The sequence below is a fragment of the Acanthopagrus latus genome, chromosome 19 (assembly GCF_904848185.1).
Source record: "Acanthopagrus latus isolate v.2019 chromosome 19, fAcaLat1.1, whole genome shotgun sequence".
NCBI classification, from domain to species: domain Eukaryota; kingdom Metazoa; phylum Chordata; class Actinopteri; order Spariformes; family Sparidae; genus Acanthopagrus; species Acanthopagrus latus.
The window spans coordinates 6,935,217-6,952,154 of record NC_051057.1 but is presented as its reverse complement, the minus strand read 5'-3'; the positions used below and the strand labels follow the sequence as shown (position 1 = coordinate 6,952,154).

The following is a 16,938-nucleotide window of genomic DNA, read 5'->3' as shown; positions in this document are numbered from 1 at the left end:
GTGTGTGTGTGTGTGTGTGTGTGTGTGTGTGTGTGTGTGTGTGTGTGTGTGTGTGCATGTGCATGTGCATGCACATGTGCACGTATGTGTGTAAATTTCTATTCTCCTCGGTGTAATTGTGTCCCTAATTCACCCATCTATAAACACTGCACTCATTAGATTTAACCTCCCAGCACAGCCTCTGGTGCTTTCTCTCAACATCCTTTTTATTCTCTCTCAACCACCTTCCCCTGTCTTCACCACCACTTGTTGTCTTTCCCTTTTTATCCCCACCCCTTTATTTTCTTCTGTCTTCCTTTAGACACTCCCACACCTCTGCCTGTATTTTGTTCTCTGCTCTCTCTCCTGCTTCCATCGCTCTCTCTTCTCTGTTCATAAACTTTAAAACATTTTTTTTCATGTTCTTGTGGCTCAGTCAAAAAGTCCCATCTATTGAGAGCTGATATTGTACACAGTCTTGCTTGATGCTTTTATTATTTCCCCACCCACCAATTTACACTCATTATGTGATTATACATTTAGAATTTTATGTTGACAACACATCAGAGACATTTTGAAAGAAATCTGGAGATAAAAGCCAAGAGCGCGATGGTGGATCCTGTTGAAACATGAGGGAGGAGTGGGTCAATACATTCCAAGGTTTTATAGATTGCATGGTTAGACCTGAAGCAGGCAGGAGAAAGTAGTAGTAGTAGTAGTAGTAGTAGTAGTAGTAGTAGTAGTAGTAGTAGTAGTAGTAGTAGTAGTAACAGTAGGAGATATGAGATACTCAATATTATCCACTTTTTAAACTTTATATATTCCAGCTGGTGCTCCTGTGAAGAGATGATCAAACCCATGTGAGCACACTACTGTATTTCTGGGCTTCGCCGTACCATAGTGAACATTTCACATGCAAACCCTCTTTTTTAGTTCCCCACCTAAATGGCACTGCTTCTCTCTTCACAGGCACTTCATTAGCTGTGGGTGTACCCTGAGAGTTAAATATAATGTTATTATGTTTGGAAGACTCAGTTGCTATTAGACGGGCAACATGGGAGAAATCTGAAAATGACAAGGTAGAAACACAAAGAAGACACGCTCTGTTTTAGATTAGGGATTTTCCTCTTTTTGACGCTTGACAGAGTTTTTGGAGGGGAAGTAGACTGATGGGGAGTGGAATTATTTCCAAAACCAAGTGATTTCCTGAATGATAGGCAGGCTCAGAGGCAGTGATTTATGTGTTTATGTTTGGCAGTTCTGAAGAAGAGACTTGTCTCCATGTGTTGACAGAAAAAAATGTGTTGCTGTTCATGCTGGAGACAAATAATAAGTCCAGTTTTTTGTCTGCACGAAGAGAATAAGAGATCAATTTCCTTCAAGCTGAATAATGTCAGACTCCATGGTCTGACTCTATTACTGTGTCCAGGCATTTATTCACAGTTAGACTGATTAATCTATAATAGTGACATTAATGCTGGAAGTTTGTTTCGGTAACATAAAGAAAGCAATTACACGTCTGCACTCCTGCACTAGCAGGCTGCTGACAGTATGTGTGAGCTCAGCCTTTGGCTCTGAGTGGTACTCATGCTGCCAAGATTCAAGACAGTGAACAGAAAAGCAGCCGAGAAGCTAAGTGGCCATGTGTGTTTCTTCCTAAGTCTGCACTCAAAGTTTGACGCAAGGGACACACCAGGGTACAGAGGAAGATTGCAAAAACAGCTCTTTTTCCAATTAGTCTCATATTTTGTCATGATTCAGGAAAATAATGTTGTAACCTAGATAATTATCCCATAATTCCAAATGATTCAAAACATTTGAGCTGACTTGATGATGTGTGTCAAGTTGCACTTCCTAACATGTCAAACCAGGATTTGAAGTAAAACTGTATGGAATTCAGTAGCTTTGTCATGTTGGCTCCACTGTGTCAAACCTCTCCACCCCAGATTTACTGAGATCCTCATATCAGAATTATGACAAGATTACATCAGAGTTATGATAAATTTGCTTGGATAGCACAGATCTAATCTTACCAAACACATGTGACTCATTTATCATCAGAATTGTTAATCTGTGTGTTGCGCAGCGTATGATCCAAGACTTATTTCTGTAGAAAATGTTGAGTAGAGTACCGTGGTGTACTGTGTGCTTAAACGGAGTGCATATACTCAGTTAACCTGTTTCTGGATTAATGAAATACTCAAATGCACAGTGTTATGTTTGCAAAGTAAACGGAAGCCTATTCATTAGCATACAACAGTAGTCAGCACTTTAGGAGAACACTGAATAGTTTTTATGCGGGCTGTGTGTGTGTACTCTGCATAATAAATGCTCAAGCATAATAGCCAGACAAGCATACACGTATGAAGATGGAGAAAGTGGCAAATGACAATTCTGTTCAACCAAAAACGAAAACAGAGCATTTTGGCAGCGCATTAATTCAGGTAAACATGATTATAACAGTGCCTTCATGTGGTGAGAAGTCCTGCCTTCAACTAATTCATCTAGATAATGTCATGCTTTTATCAGGAAGAAATCCCACTGGCACTTGGTAGCTTGTTAATGGAAGTGCTTATAGGTGAGTATTCTATCAGCACAGCCATTACAGGTGCCAATTACAAAATGACGGATCGAGACAGCTAAGAAAGCAGAGAAGAGGTTACGATGGGGGAAGTACGAGATGAGCAGGTTGTTCACTGAGGCGCTTTCCGGATAGAAAACCGAATTCAACAGCCTGGTGTGCTGCTATAGAGATTGCTCTTTGTTAAACTCTAATTACATTTTAATGTTCACCCTGATGTGGGATTTTGAATGTCTTAGATGTTGTAGCTGTATGTGTTCATGTGCTCTGAGTTTGTTGGAGAATCAAACCCTGAAGTCAAGCTGTAAACAAAGAAATAGTTTATTAAGGTTTAAAGGAGTGTACCACTGGTCAAAGTTTGCTTCTCTTTTGGAAGTTATGCTCAAGACAATGATGCAGCTTTATTCCTCTTTTACTATAATCTCCAGGGCTGAGGTTTCACTGTTTAAATAAAACACAATCTGCAGATGTCAAATCAGATACAACACTGTCGCGATGCAGTGTGATGTGCTGCACTTTGTCTCTTTACCTCTCGCTCTGTGGTGTCCTCCGCCTTTCCTGCCTGCCTTCCTCTCCTCACTTTTAATCTCCTCTCCCTCCATTTAACCTACACGGACATTTCCCACTGACATTTCCTGTCTTCAGCCTCAAGTGCTTTTCCCATGTCATCTGTTTCCTGTGCAGGGTCAATGAACATTTCCCCAACTACGAAGCAATCAAGCATCGGTCAGTGGGAAGGTTGAGTGCTGACATGAGACTAAAACATAGTACCTGCTGATTAAGCACAACAAATAGGGGGGTGATCTGACAATATTAGATCATGATTAATCTTGAATCTATCCACAATCTATTTTCAAGGCAAATTGTAGAGATTGTGTTATTAGATATTGTCTCACTTATGCCCCCAGACCTCATGTTAACCTTAGTGACTATCAGATATTACATGCTACATTAACACATATTGGATATTTGATCTCAATATCTCAAATTTAGATTTTGGCTCGTGATTGCAATTAAATAGATCATTGTATTTTTTTGCCAGATTGCCAAGCCCAAATAGCACGTGCTTGTGACTCTGTGATGCTTGTGCTAACTGTCCTTTATTGACTAGACAGGTTCGACTGTTTTAAATTGTGTGAGTAAGAGGTCATGATTGGCCTGATAATGACAGCCCTGTGTTGTATGAAGCACCAGATGTGGCTGATACAGAAAGCCTCTCCCATTACATAATGTGTCCTGCTCAGGACAACAAATGGAAATCGAGCAAAGTAGGCTGTAAAGTACTGTATGTAAAATTTATGCAATGTATGTGACACAATGTACTGATATGTCATCCATCATAAGGAACTAAATCAAATATTGACAGACTTTTAGCGTTGCTGCTGCTTCATTTACTTTTCTTTCCTTGCTATGTTGTCAGCAAAGGGGACCCTCTCGATGTGCCCAGCATGGTTCTTCTTCCAGCAATCATTAATAATCACACACCAGTGGATCCTCCAGAGATGTGTTACTGTAAATAGAGCTGTTACTTCAAGCCTTACACTGAAATGTGATAGGCCTCACAGGCACAATGTTCTTGCTTCCACTTTGCTTTGTCAATTCTTGTCCAAGCAACCATTTATTATCACCAGCTAATGGCTGTTGTTAGAGAGCAGGAGTCAGTTTAAGGTCTGGCAAGACGTAAACACAGAGCTCAGCTCCCTCCAAAGGCAGACACACATCTGGACTGTTTTTGTCTTCTTCTTTTTTTAGACAGATTTCTTTCCTATTGTTTACATCTCATGTATTATTGAGTGCATGACTTTACTGTTACTCTCCGTGGCTCAGAGTTACAGGCGTCATTGTTTGTGCTTTTTGGATGTCTGCCCAAGTGATCCCTTAGAAAGTGACTTTCCCTTACTCTCTCTCTCACTGCATTTTCCCTTTGTCTGTCTGTCTGTGTGGGTTTTTTTTCCTGACAAAGAATCAGAAGCTTGGTAATTCCTGTCAGATTGGAAACTCTGCAGGTTCATTTGTCAGAATACTTCATATTCGACTATCTTACTATACATAACTGAAAAGACCATTTATTATACAATCTATGTAATTAGAACATGCGGTGTGATATCCCTACATCCAACACAACATGGTCTCAGTTGATTGTGTTATGCAGATGATATAGTATCCTGTTTGACCTCCTGAATGAAGCCTGTAAGTGAAATGTATTGTTTCAATATTCTTTACTTAATAGTATATATTATAGTATGTATGACCGATAGGCAGGAAACTCACAGTTTGTCTTGAATGAGCTGAGATTCATTCACTATGCAGCATGTATTCAAAGCACTGCCTTTAGTCAGATCGCCGCTAAGTGCTGTTACCTGGCTAGAACATCCTGCCTGTCACAAAGAGGGTGACGATAAGAGCAGACTTTGATTTTGTAGACAGTCTCCCAGTGTCATGGGACTCACTTTAGTGCAAGGTGGTTTAGAGAGCTAGGCCTTGTGGTGAAACAGTAGCGTGTCTGACTCCAGATCAGAGGGCTGTATGTCCCAATCCCATCAGGGTAATTGGTTTTGAAGGCCTCATGTGTTCAAAGTTAATGCATATGACTAAGGTCATAAAAATAACCGAAGACACTGGCTACATGACAAAGTGAATCATGCATTTCATACTTCTGTATATACGTTGTGGTAAGTAGGCCAGTGGGTGGACTGTGTTGGTTGTGATCGGCCAACCAGCAACTTCTTTTTTAGAGAAACTCAGTTCGCTGCTCCTGGTTATCGTCAGTGTTCAGACTCAAGCTCAGCACTGTTTGATGAGTAAGTACATATCTTAGGCTGTACTGCATCACATCTGGGGTCACATCATGTTGGACACTCAAAGTGAAAAGTAAGCCTCTGTGGTTGTTAAGAAGAAGGCAGGTTTGTTTTGCCTCCAGTGTACCCTTCACCAGCCGTGTGTGTTTTGTGGAATTATAGTATGTATCCTGTGTTATTAGAGAACTCTTTATTAGGACCATGAGCTAATTTTGTGCATGTCTGTTGCTGTACAGATGTGGCGAAAGCACGGTCACTGTCTCAACTTGTGAGACCAAAGACTTGCCACTCCCTCTAGCAACCCTTTACTCTTATGTCTGCTCAGCATATGTTGCTCTTGAACATGGTGGGATTTGCGCACACCCACACACACACACACCCACAGTGCCCGCTCAGTGCACCCCTCCTTTCTTTAGTGTGAGGTGTGAGGTGTGTGCTAAAGAGTGTAAGAGGGTTACATGGTCACAGTCTGTTGAATTTTTACACACCATGACCAGCATACTCCTCAGAACAAATGGGTTCTGACTCTCACTCTCTTTACGACAGCCTGATATTGGGGCAAATGCCAACACTGAGAGAAGAAAGTGAACATTCCAGCATCAAAATATTGGCTGATATAAGCACATTTTTGCGAGGACCCCCTTAATTGTGGTTATCAAACACTTGGAGGCAGGATATTATTCAGTTTAACTATAAACTTTAAATTTATTGGGAATTTTATTAATAAATCCCAAACATCTTTTTCTGCATTAAAATCGCTAACAAGAGTTTTCATATTGATGCAACATATATATGTACACCTACCAATTAATCTGTGATAAGACTAATATTGGCCAACCGTTATATCGGTCAGGCTCCTTGTTTGACATTCAAACTTGCCACCCTAAACTCTATCCTGCGTGCTCACCATCCACAGGAGCAATGACAGAGTGAGCTGACTCAATTCCTCAACAACTGAAGTTTACTTTTGTTTCCCCTAGCTGCTGTGTGCGGATGTGTGTTGCAGTCTGACCATTTGTCAACATGAGCATTGAGATCATGTTTCTATTACAGTATGCAATGAGCAGTACATAATGATGTTAGTTCCACATTTAGCTCCCGGGGACCTCCTCATCCACATGCACAAACACAAATCCTAGAAGACACTCTTTGGCCTCTCCGTGTCAGACATCTGTAGCCTGTGAAAGAGCAGTGTGTGTCCTGACGTCTCCACTGCCGGTTGTCTGTTCTTGGTGATTCACCCTGTGCTCTGTGTTTCACTTGGCTCGTTTATAGGCCCCATCTGGCAAGCATAACCTCTATGCTTATGAAATAATAAACAAAAGCGTGCCGAAATTGTGCTGACTGACTGCTGCCTCTGTAAGCAGACAAAGAGTCTTGCAGCGCTCAGACAGTTTTACTGAACCAGCAGGCCTTCACTTGTGGAGACTGCGCTGATTTTCAGTGCCACTTGTAGCATTTTTTCAGACGTTGTTGGCGTAAAAACTGCTGAGCTAAGTTGTCTTTGCTTTGCTAGCTGGAAATGACAGGTGTTTATTTTGTTGCTTAGCTATTGTGAATGTTGGTGTGGCTCTTTTCCATTTAGAATTGTCTACATATAACAATACATAACCATAAATTCAAAGCGGCACATCCAAGTAAGAATTCATTGTTCCCTCCTTCTCTCCTGATTTAGATGTACATTACTGTTGTTGCAATAACACTGGCATGTTTCCAGTTGTTTCCACTGTTTTCTCTATATTTTGGAAGTAAAATGTCACACTGGCGATGACTGATGGGTGTGAAGTCTATAACACTACATATTTCACATTTACAACCAAAGCTGACCGTTTCTCTTCCCGAGCAGATGGCCTCCCTCAGGGTTTGACTCGGTTGTCCTTTCAGTAACATGACACCCTCACCCTCTGTCTGTTGGTAGATTTCTAAATAGCATTTGAAACTGACAGACTCATTATGAACCCCTGAAAGAAATTGTCCTTTTGCTTTCTCCCGTCGGTTGGGCGGTCAGAGGTCAGGGTCAACTAGGGTACTGTTTCCCGTCAGCGAGAGAATTCTAGGTTCTGCTAAGAACACCTCAGTGGAGAAACTGAGACATAATGATGAGTTTTTTTATTGACTGCTAACCTGGTCATCAATGATTACAAACATGTCTGTATCAGTAGTACATGCTAGAAGGCTGTGTACACTGTGACTATTTGTATGCCATAGAGTGTTCTTTAAACTAAGTATCTGTTGTATTTTGGTAAACATCTTTATTACAGTTTTTGTGAATACCATATGTTCATCCCTTTAATTTCATGTACAAAGAGACGTGTTTTTCTCTGTCGTGCACCCCAGTTGCCAAATCATGCATGTTACTTTGCATGTCCCACTATATCCCCAGAGGTGTCTGATGCCCCAGACAGTGAACTTGTGTCAGTTGTGTGTGCATGTGTGTGTAAAACACTCCTGCTGTTGCTAATGACCACTTATCTCAGATGAGATGAAACCGGGTAGCTAGCCGAACAAGCCACCTATACTGGCTCTTCAGAGAGATTGCTAATAAAGAAGCTAATAAAAGCATAACTTTGGGAGGCAAACCAATGTGCTAGCTACTAGCTGAGATAGGTTGACTGTGACCTGTCTACAAGTCATGGTTTAGTTTTAAACAGCTTTTTTATTTTCCACTGACTGAATAAAGACTAAATACACAAACCTCCAGTCCTGAGATTGTTATTCTAAGAGCAACAAAAGACTAATGCTTAAACTTAAACTGCTTAAAAAAATCATAAAAAAGTCATACAGTCATACAACAACCTGCTGGGTTTTTGAAGTCTGTCATGCCTCTTAATCAGTGGCACATCCTGCCTGAAGGTTTCTTCTTTAATTGGCTTAATGATGTATCATTATGAAAGTACTCAATGAGATCCTCATGTGATAATGTCTGTTTTAATTTGTCAGTGAAACCTTCATCGCAGCAGCAGTTCCCACTCATGCTGAGCCATGAGGCAGCATGTCTGGCCTGTGTAGACACACACACACACACACACACACACACACACACACACACACACACACACACACACACACACACACACACACACACCAAAGCAGTCCGACCTGCTTTTTTTTTTTTTTTTTATCCAGACCAGATGCTCAGTTCATGAGGGGTGATGTATGCAGTTGTAGTCCTGGAGAAACAAGGTTTAGGGACTACAAATCCCCTGCTCAAGCAGATCACACAGCAGGAGAGAAGACCACAGAGGTTTATCAAAGCATCTCAATTCAGAGAGCTTGGAAAATCAAGTGACATTTGTATAGAGAATGTCAGTGCCTTGACTTACAGTATAGTGAGGGTAAGATTTTTGGCAGATATTTTGAGGGTCTCTATGTTAAGAGGCTGCACAATTTTGCTCAGAGTTTGACAGGCTGGCCTGTGATACCTGCTTGATCTCTTGCTAACCTCTGGTATTAACACTGCCACTCGTTCACTGCAAGGAAATGTTACCTGTTGGACAAAAAAAATAGTCATACACCTCTGTTAGCCTTTCACATGAGCCTGCACTCAAAACATGTCTATACTACAAAGTTATTCCTTGTTGTTGATTCTTCTGAAATTACATTTCCTCATACAACCTACAATGTCTGCCAGTTGTGTGCAACTTTATCTTTTTTTTCATTTGAAAAAGTAGAATGATTCATTTGCAAAGTTGTTCCTTATGGGCCTTCTGAGCACTTTGTTCGGTCTAGATGCAAGATGTTGTTTAGCGCAACTGAGACTCTAACCCACATATTATACATGCAACTGAATTGTTAAATTGGTTTGAATGATTAATCAAGTGTTGTTTGTTGGAACAGTGACAGTGAATGAAAGAGTTTGAGAATCTGAAGTTGGCCCATTTTTTGGGAGCAAACAGATGATATTGTGGACATTGCCATGAATTTTTTTTTTTTTTTTTTTTTTTTTACACGATGGAATAATCTCCCTTAGTTCTGAAATAAAGTGTCACTGTATTGGAAAAAAATAACAATTATCTGATCAAGCCAGACGATCAGCAAAGGTAATCAGATAATGAGGTAATTGTGGAGACGAACTACCGTATGTAAATTGGTCAAAGTTTTATCAGTCAGTTTGTGTATAAATGAGATTAATGGTGCAGTGATGCAACAAATTGGAGTGAGTAATATGCGTAACAGCTTGTTGTCACCAGGCAGTCAAGTTGTACAGTAGCAGCAGAGTGTTAGTGAAAGAACATTTCAAACCTGAAGGGCCCCTTTCTGGGAGAGCATCGCCGTCTTTCTCTCTCCGTCAGGGTGGAGTGGAGCATTTTTCCTCTCAGAAAGAAAGTTGTAAAGTTTTATGTTGCCCAATTACACCGTCTCCAGCTTCTTACAATGTACAATGTGTGAAAATCTTTTAAACTTAATTACCAGCAGGACCATGAAAGTTCTTCATGGCAATTATATGTAGCTTGTACTGTTTCTTGGACGTGCTCCTGTGGATAACAACATGCAGTAAGCAGCAGGCCTCTCCAGTGTGTGCAGCCCTGCATGCATGTGTGTAGCGAGGTGTCATATTTCTCTCAGTGTAGTACTCTGCAGACTGCAGTGGCTTCGGGCAGGCAGTGCATCAATAATGCAGAGACCCTGGAGGTGACTTTGTCTCAGAGGAATACCAGTGCAAGGCTTCCCTCATATACTACTTCTTTAACAAATTACTATCTGCCTGCATGCAGATAGACAGCACACGGTTTGGAGCTGCAGTTTTCCACTGGAAGCTATTGTTCTGCCCCGAAGGGATGCTCAGTCTATTTTAGAGAGCTAAAACAAACCAAGTGAACTGAACTAAACTGGAAAATCAACTATTACCTCCCACGTCTCATCCACTACGTGTGATGTCAACCAGCCAACTCGTCTGTTAGGTCAATTGGGGCTAAAGAAGGCTTTTATAAACAACCAGTAACGAGCTCTTTATGAATTAGCATTGTGAGCGCCACAGAGGAATTTTTGACTAGATGAGAAAGGCTGTCTGTAAAGCAGAGCTGCCTGTTTAAATATTTATTTGAATATAAGGACATTTCTACAGCCTATTAATGATATATGTTGGTTTAAAAGTTTAGTCATTCTCTCTAGACTTTGTTAAATCTTTTAGTAAACTTGTGCAGCTCACTTCTCAGCCCTGACTGTATATGATGTGTTTTAATTACTAATCATTTTATTTGTCTGTGAGATGCACTGACACCCATAACTTAAGATATAAGGATTTACCTCTTTATACCTTTCCATGTGTTTGACGCACATACTTGTTGCTGCACTGTAACCTTGCAGTAGTAGCAGCAGTAGCCTGCCACCGTTCCATATCTTCTCCTGTTTTGCATTTGCTTTACTTTCTCTTGAGAGCAACAGTGAGCACTTTGGCAAAGATGAGAAACTAGGGCGGTGTGTGTGTCTCTCTCCCTCTCTATCTGTGCGTGTGTGGGCTCACGCACGAAAGAGAGGCAGAAAGCATTTGTGACACCAGTGTTTATGACTCACAGGGGAGAATATACACTCCATAAATCACAGCTGTTATTATGCTGCAGAGTGCAAACTGTAAAAGTGGGAGGTTGAGATGTGGAACTACTTGGTTGAATTGGTGACTCACAAGGAGGTCTGTACTCCCAGAGGTCAGAGGTCACAGCAGAATGGTGGTGTCTCGGCACTTTGCTCAGACTTTGAAAGTCTGGAGATTGTGCAGTCCTCTCTAAATTACCCATTGAGATTTTAGCAAAGTGGTTATCTGCTTATTTTCACACTTTTCTCACTTTTTTCTTTCTAGGTACAAAAAGTGCCCACTTGTTTACAGGTTATACATATAAAACATTCAGTAATGATAGATTATCAATTCTGATGTTCCTAATTTTTTTTGTAGATTATTGGTATCTGAGTTTTTTGAGTCTGATTGCTGATAAAGTAAATTCATCGCAAAATGCAATACCACTTTGTCTCAACTAACACATAGCACAGCCTATCAACATTAAATGATCTGAATCTGAAAAGTAACTTGAGTTATCAAATAAATGTAGTGGGGTGGAAGTATAAAGTAGCATAAAATGGGAGACACATAAGTCAGGTACCTCGAAATTCCACTTGACAAAAGATTTGTATTTGTACTGCAAATGTATATTGATTAAAATATTGGTTTTCTGTCTCCAATAATAATCAGCATTGTCATCTGCCCCTGAAATAAAGACATATTTTTTTCCATCCCACAAGTAAATAAAAAAACTAAAAAAAATGTAAACACCATACTTTTGAATTACAGTAGAGAAGCAAAAAAAAAGGAAGAAAGAAGTCATTCATTTATGGCCCAAAATTGTTTGTTGTTGTGATAATTAACAACACAAAAATTGATGATTGAGTTAATGACTTTAATCACTATGCAAATATGAATGTAGTTGAACTTTCATTAAGCCACTGTAAATGAGCTTCTGTTTGACACATGTAATGAGATAAGACTGTAGGCTTAATGCACACTTACATTCATCTCTCATGGAGCAAAAGAAGTTCAGCACTAGAAGTGCTGCTGGGTGTTTGTGGTGAAACGCAGGTGCTGTTTGGTGTGTTGTGCATATTCCATCTTGTAGAGGGCTGAACAAAAACTGATTTGTTCTCGTGCTTTCTTCAGCTGACAGACAGTCCTTAAGTGGAAATCACAGAGCCTTAAGTAAACCAGTAAGTATAAGACCAGTGGTATGTTCATCAGCCCACAGGCATGTTGGTCTGAGCAGAGATTGAAGCCCAGACCTTCTCAGTTGGGAGACAGCTGCTCTAACAGCTGAGCTGCAGCACCTGCGAGGAAACCAACTTGGCACTAGCCCACAGTTTCCTGAGGTCTGATTACAACCAAACAAACATCCATGTGAGCTAGAAAGTGTTGTGAAAGCTACATGTTGTCATCTCTTTCACTAAAGCTCTTAATAATAAGGATCAAAATGGGGAGAGCTTCTCGCTGTGAGCAACAACACAGACCATTGACCCGACATGCCTCCCTAGCAAACTGACGAGAGACACAATTTATTGAGGACAAGTCAGGGTAGCCAAACACCACATACCTTATCGACTCGAAACAGACAGTAAACCCATCAAATGTTGCTCTCAGATTAATAGAAAACTTGTTATATAACGTATGAATAAATGTTGATGAAGCAAGTTTGCTGGTTTATGTGGCCAGAGCCATATGTTGCGTTACATTAGCATTCATTGGGCTTTACAATCTGTACAGCGAGCAACATCTTCTGTCCTTGTATTATACCTCTGTGTGTCTCTTCTTTGTCAGCTGCCTGCATACTGATCACATCTCTTCACTTTTTCAGTTTAGAGAGCAGGGCTTGTTGATGCCATCTTTAGAAGATAACTGACAGGATCATATTACAATTGTCCTACAAACTGCTGCTTGTTGTTTGTGAAACTGCCTCATCGGGTCTGTCTGTGTTTTTTTTTGTGAGATCATCTCCAAAAGTTTGAGATTCCTTAATAGCACCAAACAACACATTGTTGTCTTTGTGATCCACCACTGGCATTTCTCTTTTGCAAAGTGCAAAGCTAACACAACTTGTGACAGAAAGATTGCTGCTTCGAAAAACCTCTGACCCCGACGTGATTTGAACACGCAACCTTCTGATCTGGAGTCAGACGCGCTACCGTTGCGCCACGAGGTCCTTCTGCAGCCAGGATTTTAGAGACCTACACCAAGCTGCTGATATTCTACCCGTGGGAGTAGTAATACTTGCAGAAGCAAAAGCAGCAATCATAAAAACACAAAGGCACATGTTCTCTCTTTCTCACACACACTTTCTCACACCCACCTCTCCCCCTCTGTTTCCTCTAGGGCACCAGTCTTTGTGTGGTCTTTTGTAGCCCTCGCTGGTACAAAGACACAGATAATGGGGTGAAGAGAGCTATTGTCTGGGCTTATGTCGCAAGTGTGTGTGTCACAGAGAGCAACTACCTCTGTGTTTCCCTTCATCTTCTATATTGGATCAGATAAGCAGACACCTGATCAGACTAGAGTAGCGGTATGTTACTCTCCCAGTGCACGAATGAATGGGTAAAGCTCACTAATAACTAAACAGGCCGGTGGGGCAGGAGCTAAAGGACAGGCAAACAATACACAAGGACCCACCCTGAATATCTGCTGATATCTGCTTTGCCAAATACAACAGTAATTCAACCTGCACATGTGTTCAGTGTCAAACTAGCAGGGATTATTCTGAGGCGGCATGTTTAGACACCAGGTCACTTTTCCATGTCCTTTTTTTCACCGTATTAATGTTAATAATCATGTTTTGCTACACATGTAAACAGATCTTCCATTAACATACTTCCCATGATACCTGATCTTCTACTTTTGCACTGCTGCTGCTCCATTTGCCACACAACCACATCATTAAAGTGAAACTAAGCATACTGTAGATCCCAGTGCTGTTACATTTAGCAGTGCTACATGATGACAATTCAAGCTCCTCCACTTACATTTGCACTTCATGGTGATATGCAGCTCCCCTTTCATTATTTTTTGTATGTAATGATGGTAATTGAAGAAATGTTGAAGTTAAGTTTGTCAAATGATGACATTAGTGAAATATGACAGGGATCTTAATGGTGTGCTCCTGAATACCATCGTTTTGAAACCAAATCTGACAGGCTATCAAACTTGTGGTCATCATTCAACTATATACTGTTATTATTGTAGTCCAGTCTCAAAACTCAACCTGATAAACAAGTGAGTTTTGGGGAAGTTCTAACAGTTCCGTGCATGGAGAGTCAAACTCGCATTCTTGCACGCAGAATAGAAATGTTCACTTGCTGGTTTTTATCTGTGCAGGTTTTGAGAATACTTAAATGCCATAGAAGAGCTCAGAATCCTTCATTTGGATACTGATGTGGACATCTTTTACCATTGCAATGGTAGGAACTGTAAAGCATTTGTGTCAGCCCTTGATCTTAATTAAAATCAGGCAGGATTATAATGTTGTCAGGTACTTGGAGTATGTAACCATACCTCTGAAATGTGATACTTTTGGTTTTAATGTCTTCGATGGTATCTCATGGTTTCATTGTGACATGGAAAGTCCATTGCACCGTTCTACACTGGAATAACATATCTTCACAAGACATCGATGTAACACAGGTTACACTTGTTTCCACATGTCAGTTATCCTTCTTCCTGTTGGCAGTAAGCTGGACAAATATGTGCTGTTCTCACATTTCTCTGAGCTTTTGGTCTGAACGCCAACACTCACATGGCTCATCAAAGCTGTACTGTACAGTTGAACTCATCAGCTATGTTTTGTTCCTGTGGTTTTTGTCCCGTTGTTAATTAAATAATGCAGTATTGCAATCCCATTGTTTCTGTTTTAAAAACTAATTATGTACTAAGTTAGGACTTGAATAGTGATGGGGTGTCAGTGTGGTCTGGAAAGGGAAAACTCTTTCTTCTCACACAGTGACACCAGTCTGGACATGTTGGCTGGATCTGATGTGATTTTTCCAATGGAGCGCATGATGTTTCCATAGCAGAAGTGACCTCAACACAGAAAAAGCTTGTTTGTGTCTGTTTCTGGGAGAACATTATGATGAAAGTGTCAAATCTTTTTGGATCCTAGATGATAATATGACACTAATACCATTCAACAAACTGTCTTTCCACTTGCTGGCTGGAGGCAGCCCAAATAGATGTCACCTATCAGGAGGGCAGAAGACTTGAGGCCAAAACAATGTGTTGGAAAAAATAAATCGATAGATGGAGAGAAATACAATACATCGAGTTTTATAGTTCCAAAAGCTACACAACTGCAACAGCCAATGTTGCATAATGTGGTATTGATTTAGTAGCAGAAATGGTAACAAAATGTGATGAGGCTGATGCTGAGTGTGCTCACACTTTATCAGCTCTTCACCTGAGTTGACCAAAGTCACATCCTCTCAACTGTTGCCAAAAAATCCGACCCGAGTCCTTTGGAAAAGAATATTCGGTGTCAATTGTCCACAAGCCTGTGTAGGAATCCGCTCACATATGGCCAATAAAGACGATATATATAAAAATAGTGTCTTACATAATATTATCAGTGGTAGCACATGTGGATGAATAATACTAATAAAGCAGGCTAAACAGGGGGTTTGACCTTTGGGTGTTTTGTGAGCTGAATGGCTTACATGACTAGAGGCCCGCATTACTATGCGGGATTTGGGGTTAGCGAGGTAACTTAAGGGTTAGCTATGGGTTTTCAGTGTTCTTACCAGAGAAAAGCGCCATGGTAACTTATGCTGCACAGCTGCAGTTTATGCTCGAGATCAACAAATATAATCAGTTGTCTGGGAAATGGCATAATCATTCAAAGAACATCCTGTGGCGCTTGGTGTGTGAAGTTTGTAAGGTATCCTAATGCTTTCAGTTATGTTTATTTATCTATTTTAATTTGCTCCCCAATCTGTTTGACACCACATGGATCACAGCTGAAATGATAAGGCTAAAATATAATACACATTGTTTGCATATATCTTTGCAATATATTCATTTCATGGAATGCACAAATCTAGTTATGCTCAGATGTACTCATGCCCTAATTATGGGCCAGTGATATTATAATCCTATTAATTTATGCATTTCCACAGTCTGTGATTTTTTGTCAGCTGTGACTATGTGTTTTTAGCAGCAGTTTGCATTTTTTGAAAACATATTTCTCTCTGCTGCCAGTAGACAAGTTGTAATTTGCCATCAGTCAGATGCTGCAAACAGGTCCCTTTTTATGTGAACATGCTCATGGCTGGATGTGGAAAATCAGGGATGACTGTATATACTTTGCCTGTAAGTAAACATAGGGAATAAAACGACCTTTTATACCCCTTTCACAATGGCCAAAAATACCCACTTTAACCCACTCACATTTGGCTTTTGGTACAATGCAAATGTTATCAGGATTTAGTCCCAGGTCACTTAACCCGGTAGAAGTCACTGGTGAACCTGATGTGCAAAAATGCTAACTGATTTTCAGCTTTAAGGGCTACAGATCAAACCAATCTATAGAGAGTAATTGAGCTTATCATTTTTTTATATTGCTACTGGCTTGCTGGAAGCAAAGCAATCTGATTTAAGGTTGAAAAGGCATTTGCTAATGTCAAATACCTTCCTACATTCCCAGTGTATTTCTGGGATTAGGTCATGTGACTGAGCTTCTTTCAGAATTTGTTTCTTGTAATCCATCCGAGAAACAAGTCTGAACATTTTGAAGTTTTTTTTCCTCCGGTTTAATGCTGAGGGTCATTTTGTGGCTTGTAATAACTTCCAGAGATGGTGAATTTGCTGTGTTTTTCTTCTTGTGGACTATATGTGTGTCTTGTAGTGTTATTGCAGTCTAGTTTGATCTATTTCTCATTCTTCCTCCAGATTGGACCGCTTTAACGATTTTACAGCAAACAACCCATAATTGAATTTTACTGTACATGCATTAACTCTATATGTTTCTTTATGGATACCATATTGAATTATTCTTTCAGTGGCCAACTGTGTAATTTTCTCTTATTTCTGATTTCTTGTCTTGTCTTTTGGGAACAACCCTC

The 16,938-nt window shown here is 40.3% G+C and overlaps 1 protein-coding gene and 1 non-coding gene across 6 annotated transcripts in view; one reads left to right on the top strand and one right to left on the bottom strand.

Moving 5' to 3' along the window:
• Positions 1-16,938, top strand: part of LOC119008605 (partitioning defective 3 homolog) — a 377,798-nt gene that overhangs the window by 20,405 nt on the left and 340,455 nt on the right. The window lies entirely within an intron of this gene.
• On the bottom strand, positions 12,966-13,037 carry trnaw-cca. The gene has a single exon. It is a non-coding gene; the product is annotated as a tRNA-Trp (tRNA).